Source organism: Chenopodium album, chromosome 2, assembly GCF_948465745.1.
Source record: "Chenopodium album chromosome 2, dcCheAlbu1.1, whole genome shotgun sequence".
NCBI lineage: Eukaryota > Viridiplantae > Streptophyta > Magnoliopsida > Caryophyllales > Amaranthaceae > Chenopodium > Chenopodium album.
In genome coordinates this window covers 42,883,081-42,891,200 of record NC_137835.1, presented here as the reverse complement: position 1 = coordinate 42,891,200, position 8,120 = coordinate 42,883,081, and the positions used below count along the sequence as shown (strand labels likewise).

General features: G+C 43.0%; 2 long non-coding RNA genes across 6 annotated transcripts; both read right to left on the bottom strand.

Annotated features, from left to right (window-relative positions):
• Window positions 1-667: 667 nt before the first annotated feature.
• LOC145585504 (uncharacterized) lies at window positions 668-1,447 on the bottom strand. Of its 2 annotated transcripts, none has more exons than XR_014100675.1 (2): window positions 1,244-1,447; window positions 668-948 (listed from the first exon to the last, which is right to left on the bottom strand). It is a non-coding gene; the product is annotated as an uncharacterized LOC145585504 (long non-coding RNA). The 2 variants fall into 2 exon arrangements; XR_014100676.1 differs by having other exon boundaries at window positions 668-1,058; window positions 1,244-1,305.
• A 148-nt stretch (window positions 1,448-1,595) lies between these two features.
• On the bottom strand, window positions 1,596-4,201 carry LOC145585487 (uncharacterized). Of its 4 annotated transcripts, none has more exons than XR_014100673.1 (5): window positions 3,977-4,201; window positions 3,403-3,549; window positions 2,886-3,036; window positions 2,556-2,757; window positions 1,596-1,642 (listed from the first exon to the last, which is right to left on the bottom strand). It is a non-coding gene; the product is annotated as an uncharacterized LOC145585487 (long non-coding RNA). The 4 variants fall into 4 exon arrangements; XR_014100671.1 differs by lacking the exon at window positions 3,977-4,201 and adding an exon at window positions 3,719-3,848; XR_014100672.1 differs by lacking the exon at window positions 3,977-4,201 and adding an exon at window positions 3,730-3,784.
• Window positions 4,202-8,120: the final 3,919 nt, after the last annotated feature.

Genomic DNA, 8,120 nt, shown 5'->3' with positions numbered 1-8,120 from the left:
GTCTCAATTACAGCCCACGTCCGGGGACAAGCGGACCATCTACAGCCCACGTCCGGGAACAAGCGAACCATCTACAGCCCACGTCCGGGGACAAGCGGACCATTTACAGCCCACGTCCGGGGACAAGCGGACTATTTACAACCAGCCCACGTTCGAGGACAAGCGGACCATTTACAGCCCACGTCCGGGGACAAGCGGACCATCTACAGCCCACGTCCGGGGACAAGCAGACCAACTACAACCCACGTTCGGGGACAATAAAACCACCATCATTTCACGGCGCAAGGTTCTCCACTAGTGGAAAAATAGCTATCCGTAACGGGCAAAAAAGGTATATCCGTAACGGGCAGCGGGCGTTACGTATGCCATCGTTACGAATAGCTAGAGTTATTCGTAACGGGCAGTGTCCGTTACGAATAACCCATTATTCGTAACGGACATTTGACGTGCCCGTTACGAATAACCCCGTTATTCGTAACGGACATTTCAAGTGCCCGTTACAAATAACGACTTATTTGTAACGGGAATTTCAACTGCCCGTTACAAATAACCCCGTTATTTGTAACGGGCATTATATCTGCCCGTTACAAATAGTGTTTACCACAATTTTAAAAAAAATCCAGCACTTGCTGTGCTGGATTAGCTATTTAGCTAGCTTGCATAAAAATTATAGCACCATTATTTTATTAATTAAATTAGATAAAAATAATACTTCATATTTATACAATCAGCAAAAAAAAAATTACATTTATTATCACCTAAATAATTATAACTAAAAACATTTTGCTTCATTGATTCTTTTTTAGTCCAGCTATTTAACTTTTTAATGATCTTCTTAGTCCAAACCTTCTGCTTCATTGATTCTTCTTAGTCCAAAGCTATTTAACTTCTTAGTCCAAAGCTATTGTTGCATCAGTTCAAGCTCTTGCTGAAGGCCCCGTACTTGATCTGCAACATCGAATAAATTAAATTTGTATCTGTCCTTTACTTTTAAAGTTTACTTCTAGATGTATCAATTGACAATGAAGTCGTTCATACTGAGCATACAAGGGATCATCCTGCGATAATTTTGAAAGTCAATAAGATACTCGAGAGGAAAAAATGTGATGATCAAGAAGCTAAATATATAGTACTTAATCTGACAGGAAGATCAGTTGAACCTATTTACACCAATTTAATTGGCCCAGAGAACAGGCTATCATAAGTATCCTAACAAAAAAAAGGCATAAAGGCAAGTGTGTACCTGCATTCCCATATCATCACTCAACAATTTTGTCGCAAGCTCAATTTCACCCAATGCCTCAACCTAACAAATCAAAGAAATAGCAGAGCCATTCAGTAACAATTAATTGGAGTATGGACAAACTCTAGTAAAGTGATCAAATTTATCATATTCAAGCGCCTTTGCAAGCATAGTCATGCGATCAGCCCAGAAATTAAATGTGAAAACAGCATCTCCATCGACTATCGGACCAACAGCCTTTCCATTCTCATCCACAATAACAAAAGGTGGTAAATACTGGTCGTTAGCCTAAGTCTCCTCCCTCAATTTCTTGACAGCCTCAACTGCATTCCTGAACTTGTATGGAGCTTCACCAAGCACTTGAGCATCCCATCCTCGCTTCACAACCTCCCAATCATTCTACAAAACAAAGGGCAAGAGGCACAAACAATTAATTGGAGTATGGACAAACTTGAACAAGTTAAAATGCACTCGGCAAAGAATTATTTATGCAGTAAGTGAAAAATCAGTATCAACTACACCCAAATCAAGTATGTAAAGGACAAAAGCTGCATAGGGATACTAAAAAAAGAAGGTTTGGGTTGGATTAAAGGATAAATCCACAAATGTTCACTGCATACAGCCATAAATAAAAATCATTTATGGCCTCAACTTAAGTATACTTCCAGCATGTAGAAATTAAACGAAGACCCATATACCATAATGTACATATCAATATTACTGCCAAATGTCATTAAGAATCAAGCTTTTAGGAGCATATCCAATCTATATGCAACAGCAACATCAGTTTCACAAACCTCTTTTAGAGGATAAAGAAAACTTACAAATTTGGTAACTCCTATCCAAGTAGGCTAACAAAAAAGCGCAGTTAAAGGAATTTTAATGGATACAATAGATGGTCTTAGTCCAAGTCTTTTCCCATTAGGCTAAATTACCACTATAAGGCAAGAAAGTTGTGAGTTTCACGTGTGTAGAATACAATGGGGAGGGGCATATATGGTATTTATGGAAGTAAAATGTGCAAAATGGCTAGTCTACTAGAGGTCTTTATGTTGAGCTAGATAAACAAAACCAGTAAAGGAATCAATCAAGAGAAGCAGCACAAAAAAAAAATTTACTAAAAACGTCAATATTTCACTGATAATGTGATGTCTAACGGTCAAATATGGAATATTCGTCTGCAAACATTGTCCCATAATGTGTAATTTCTGAAAACAATACAAAAGGAAGACAGTGGGCACAAGAATCAAAGTACAAATACATAATGCACTACATTGTCCAACAAGCTGTAAAACTTATAATGACTACTAACCTCATAGCGATCCATAGTAACATACATGCGACCACCACCAGATAATCTGGGCATCAATACCTTTCTCGCGTAACTGTGAAAGATCATTCTCAAGAGTTTCTACAAAGCCTATACTTGAACCATCTAAAACATCACGGCCATCAGTAAGAATATGAACACGGATTCTCTTGGCACCACGTTCAACGGTCCCTTTCAATAACAACTGATAAGAAGCAACTGTAAAGTAAGAAAAACAAAAGTTAGCACAAATTGTAGAAATAAAAAAATGATAACAAAATACAAAAATGAAAACCTACATAGACTTGACTCATGATTCAAGAAAATCAATACCTGTAGCTGGTCAAGACGAGAATGAACACCTCCATCACTTAGCAAACCAATGAAGTGAACTGTACTAGTTTGAAAACACTCCTTGATGTAGTTAAAACCTTCATCCTCAAAAATTTTCCCAGAGGCAAGAGCTTTGTCAATAAGCTTGGCCCTAAAAAAAAAAGAGATTTACGTGTTGTTGAGCAAGAGCATAGTAAAAGTAAATAATGGAATATTCTAATTCAATGTCCAAATTCTAATTATCTTGTAAAAATAAATGAGAAAATTACAGCATACCTCAATTTTTGTAGTCTACCAAAATTTGAAACATAATCCAAATTCAATGCACAATATTGGACAGGCGGCTTAAAATCATATCAAGTTCTCAAATAATTCCTCAAAAACTCAATACTTCCACAAAAATGCAAATATCATAGCAAATCAACACAACAAACACAAACAACAACCAAATTCGTACCCTAATAAACAGATCTACCAAATTAATTGAAGAAAAATTTGGAAAAAATAGTAATTATACCTGAGCAGCCTTGTAGGCGGGGAGAGTACTCTCAACTGCTTATTTCCTCTCAGTACCAGTCTTAGACTCAACCAAAGACCTATGATTATCTCCCTTCATCTTCAAATAAAACACCTTAGAATCACCATTACTAGCAGCAGGAACAAGCTACCAAAAAAAATACCGTCACAAATATATCAGATAACTCCTTCGCAATGTGAGATCTATAATCTTAACAGAGACAAGAAAAATTATTGGACACCTGAAAAAAGGTAACTAAAAAAATACAATTGAAGAAAAGAGTATACAAGGAAGACAATTAACAATAAAATTTCACATTAATTTCACCCGGGTAGTGAGAAGGCAGCGAAGAAGAAGATTTGGCTTGAAATTATCGAACTCCATTAATAGAACCTTCATTTTTACCATCTTCGTTATCACAATCAACACTACTCCAGTCCTCATAATTCAACAAATATACTCAGATCTTCAAGATCTAAATAATTTTTTAAAAACTGAAAAAAAACTTCGCAAAAACCCAAATAATGTAAGCTAAAAACACTATAATTCAAAAATATAATTAAAAATATCATACCTCAAAGAAGAAGAAAAGAAATTATTCTCGTCGTTATTCCGGATCTCTAACATAATCGCGCAAAACTGATCTGAACAAAACCGCTTTGAATTCCTTAGAAAAACGGAGGAAGGAGATTGAGTGAGGAAAGAGAGAGAGCGAGATAGAGAGAACTGAGATGAGAGAGAAAGTAAAAGTTTGACGGCTATTATTGAAACCCTAATAGTCCAATTTTATGGGCTTACTCCTTACAAGTCTATTGTATCGGGCAACTGCCCGTTACGAGTAATGTATATTCGTAACAGACATTATTTTGTCCGTTACGGGTTAATGTATATTCGTAACGGACATTATTTTGTCTGTTACGGGTAATGTATATTCGTAACGGACATTATGTTTTCCGTTACGAATAATTACTATTTGTAACGATCAGATATATTGCCCATTACGAATAATCTTTTCGTAACGGATTTTGCTATGCCCGTTGTTTCGGGGGTTTTTGTCCCTTGGCAAAGTTACAACACTGAAACTGGATTCAACTGAGGATGCCTGTACCTGCAAAGCTAACGGACCGCCGGATGGTCGGTGGTCCGCCTCCGAAGATTAAGTTAGTAAACGTTCGGTAATAAAATGTGCGGAAGTAAAGTTTATCTGCTCGGATTCCGAGCTCAGGTAAAGTGTTGTGTGTTCCTTGAAAAAGACAGCTCTATGGTAAGTGACGTGTTGTCTCGTATTGTGTGTATATTCTCTCTCTGTCTCTGTCTCTTCATAAATGACAGAATGTCCCTATTTATAGGGTCTTTTTGAAAAGTGTGCCCTCCTAGGATCAGGTGACCTAGGAATTAGGTCACGCCGTTTTGCGGCGCCTCGAGATTTGGGCCTTAGAAGGTCGCCATCCCAGGGCCAATACCTGAGTGACACGTGTTACTGTGCCCAAAAGGATTCTGAAGCACCTTTTGAGTGACACGTGTCGCCACCTGAATGGTCCCTGCTGGACCTTCAGTCCACATAGGACGGAGAAGAGTCCAGCCTCCACGTGTCATCATTCCATAGGTCCAATTGGCACCTATGTGGAGGACACGTGGCGCTATCTGATTGGGCCACCTGGCCGGGTAAAAAATACCCAAATCATTTACCCCTCACAGGGGTCACGTGCATTGCACGTGACTCCTGTGACAGGTGTCAGTATCTGAGTGGTCAGATTCAAAAATTACTGGAGGGAAAAACTAGGGTTTTACCCCCCTATAAATAGTGAGGTTTGACCCCCCCTTAGATTCACACCTTTGCGAATCTCTGGAGAATCTTGGACTTTTTTAACTTAGAGAATCTCAAAATTCCCAAAGTGTTTTAACTTTTCAGGCATCCGACACTCGGCCAATTTTCCGACTGTTCTTCAGCACACCAAGCGTCTTTCACCCTTCTTCTAAAGGTAACGCCTGTTTTTTCATTTACTTTTCATTTTTTCTTGGTTTTCGAAAAATGGCTCCCCAATTGCATGCGGCACGGCGTAGGATAGTGATCAGCCGGTCACCGGGGACGGCTGAATCTAGAACTAGCAGTGCCGAATGCTTGGCCAACGACCCCGCTTTGCGAACTTCTCCGAATCCGACCGTTTCCGTGTCTGTGCAGGACACTATGGCAAGAACCAAAAGAACAGCAAGGCAGTGTAGCTCCGATGGAGTTTTCTACCATTCGGATGGGTCGACTGTTTTTTCAGACGGCTCAATAAGAGTGCCTCGAAGTGAGCTGTCGGAAAATCCTGACAGCCATCCTTATCTTCCTCCTACCCCCCCTATTACCATTCGCCCACATCTTGTGGAACTCCCAGTGATGGAATCCTGGGGGAGGCGGATGAAGAATATCAACCCGGGCCTTCTGGACAGGCGCCGGAAGAGAGTCTAGGGGAGGACCCCGCTGGCACCAGTCGACGGTCCCCTAGCTCTGATGAGAGCTCTGGTGACGAGTCGGCCTCGTCATCTTCTTCAGAGAATGCCTCCGTAACTTCAGAGGAGGCTAGATCAAATATAGATTCTGCCAGAGAGTCTCTGGCAGTGGATAGGGGGGAAAGCTGGGCCGAGCCGAGCGCTTCCAGGCGCTTGGAGAGAGCCCCCTACTATCAGCATGTTCCGCCAGGCAGGCGGAGCGCCATGGCATCCGGCCTTGCCAATTTTAGGCGCAAGGTCGTCCTAGGCTATGGCTACACTTTGTCGGTCCCTAACGAGGGCGACACCATAACCTGGCCGAGTCTGGCCAGCTATCAGGACAAAGCATTCGGCTGCTATGAAGCGGCCTTCCAGGCTGGACTCCGCTTCCCTCTCCATCCGGCCGTGGAGAGGATCTTGGACGGATACCAACTGGGTATCTGGCAACTTGTACCCAACTCCTGGATCAATATTCTGGGGTACGTTGCCGCCTGTGAGATGCTGTAGGTGGAGGCGAGCTTTGAAGCGTTCGCCCACATGCACTATCTGAGCAGGGCGCCTGCTAGGGGCGGTGAGGGCTGGTACACCTTGACCACTTGCAAGGGGTACATGATGGCTGTTGGCATAAAGAACAAGTGGAAAGACTGGAGGACTAAGTTTTATATAGTCAAGTCTGCCGACAGCCGCCTGAACCAAAAGTATAACAGGTGGAATAAGGATCCACCTTTCCTAGCAGGCAGGAGCGCATTGCCGCCTATTCCCAGGCGAGCAAAGGAGGAGATCATGGACGCGGGGTTGTTTACCGTGTCCGTGTGGACGAATGATGAGGGGGACAAGGAGGTCACCCCTCAATGCTATCTCCCTTTGTACAAGTGGTTTGAAGAAGGAACATTCTTAGCCGCCTGTGGGCTAAGTTCTGAAATGCCGAGAGGTAGTCGGCCGTTTGTTTTATATGCAATTTACTTTTGCTTTTCAGTACTTGTTTAATGATGCTAATACTTGTTCATTTTTGCAGATAAAGCAATGGAGAAGCTCTCGGCCACAAGGAAGCCGGCTGTATCTGCTGCTCCATACAGGTCGAATGTCCTAAACAGGGCAGAAGCAACCACTCACACCAAAGTGGACGAGCAGAAAACTGGCAGCACCTCCAAGGTAGGAAATTGTTATACTTTCATTTCTGACCAATATTAAATTTGCCCGAATGATTTCTAACTTGCGTTTATCTTGCGTTGATGTAGGGTACGCCTTCCAAATCTCCTTCAAAACCATCCGACCCTAAGGTCCAAAAGACAAGGGCGGGTGATGTGAGCGCATCCGGCAAGGGCGGCCGGAAGCACATTGCTCATAAGCCCAAGAAGGGCCCAGACGCCTCTTCTCTCGAAGCTGAAAAGGAGATCAGCAAACCGGATGCCCAGAGGGCATCGAAGGGTGGCTTCAAGCAACCCACCGCTGCTGTCGGCTCAGCAGGAGAGAGGAGGAGTCTGGGGAGAGAGGAGGAACCGAAGGACGACGGTAAAAACCATTCGTCTTTATTGTTCTTCCATTCAAATATACTTGTGTTATTTTTCTAACTTTCTTTCCTTCTCAGTTCCTGTGCAGAGGCCGACTGTAATCCAGATGGCCAAGTCCATGCTGAGGGCGGTTGATCCTGACGACAAGGCGTCTGTCAGAGGAGTCGGCACCCTGGACTTGGATGGCATCTTGGGGAACCTCTGCGAGGTATGAGTCTTAACTTAAGCAAATTTTTTTTGCTCAAGTCTTTATCCGCCTGGTTTTAACCATTCGGCTATTTTTGCAGGCCATGCTGCGCGTCCAAGGGCTCAGGCAACCCCTCAAGGAGAAATCCAAAGAGGTAACAGTCGCTAAAGCTCGGGCCGAGTCCGCCTTGGATCGAGCTCAATTTGATATTGCTCAGAATGAGTATCTGACGCTTGATATGATGTATTCGCAGGCGGAAGCCAACATGCAGGTGAAGAAGGACCTGGACTCGGCCCGCCTGTGCATCACTTCCCTTAAGAAAGAAATTTCAAATCTTAAGGAGAAGCTCGAGCCTCTTCAAGATTCCAAAGAAGAGGCCGAGAGAGCCAAGCACAAGGTGGGCCGCCTGGAGCAGCGCCTCAGCAACCAGGAGCACCAGCTGAAGTCCAAGTTTGAGTCTGTGGCTGAGCAAGAGAGAGAGGCTCTTGTTAAGCAAATGATGAGCGATTATGATGCCATCGTGCGGGACACTTGGGCGGCTGTGC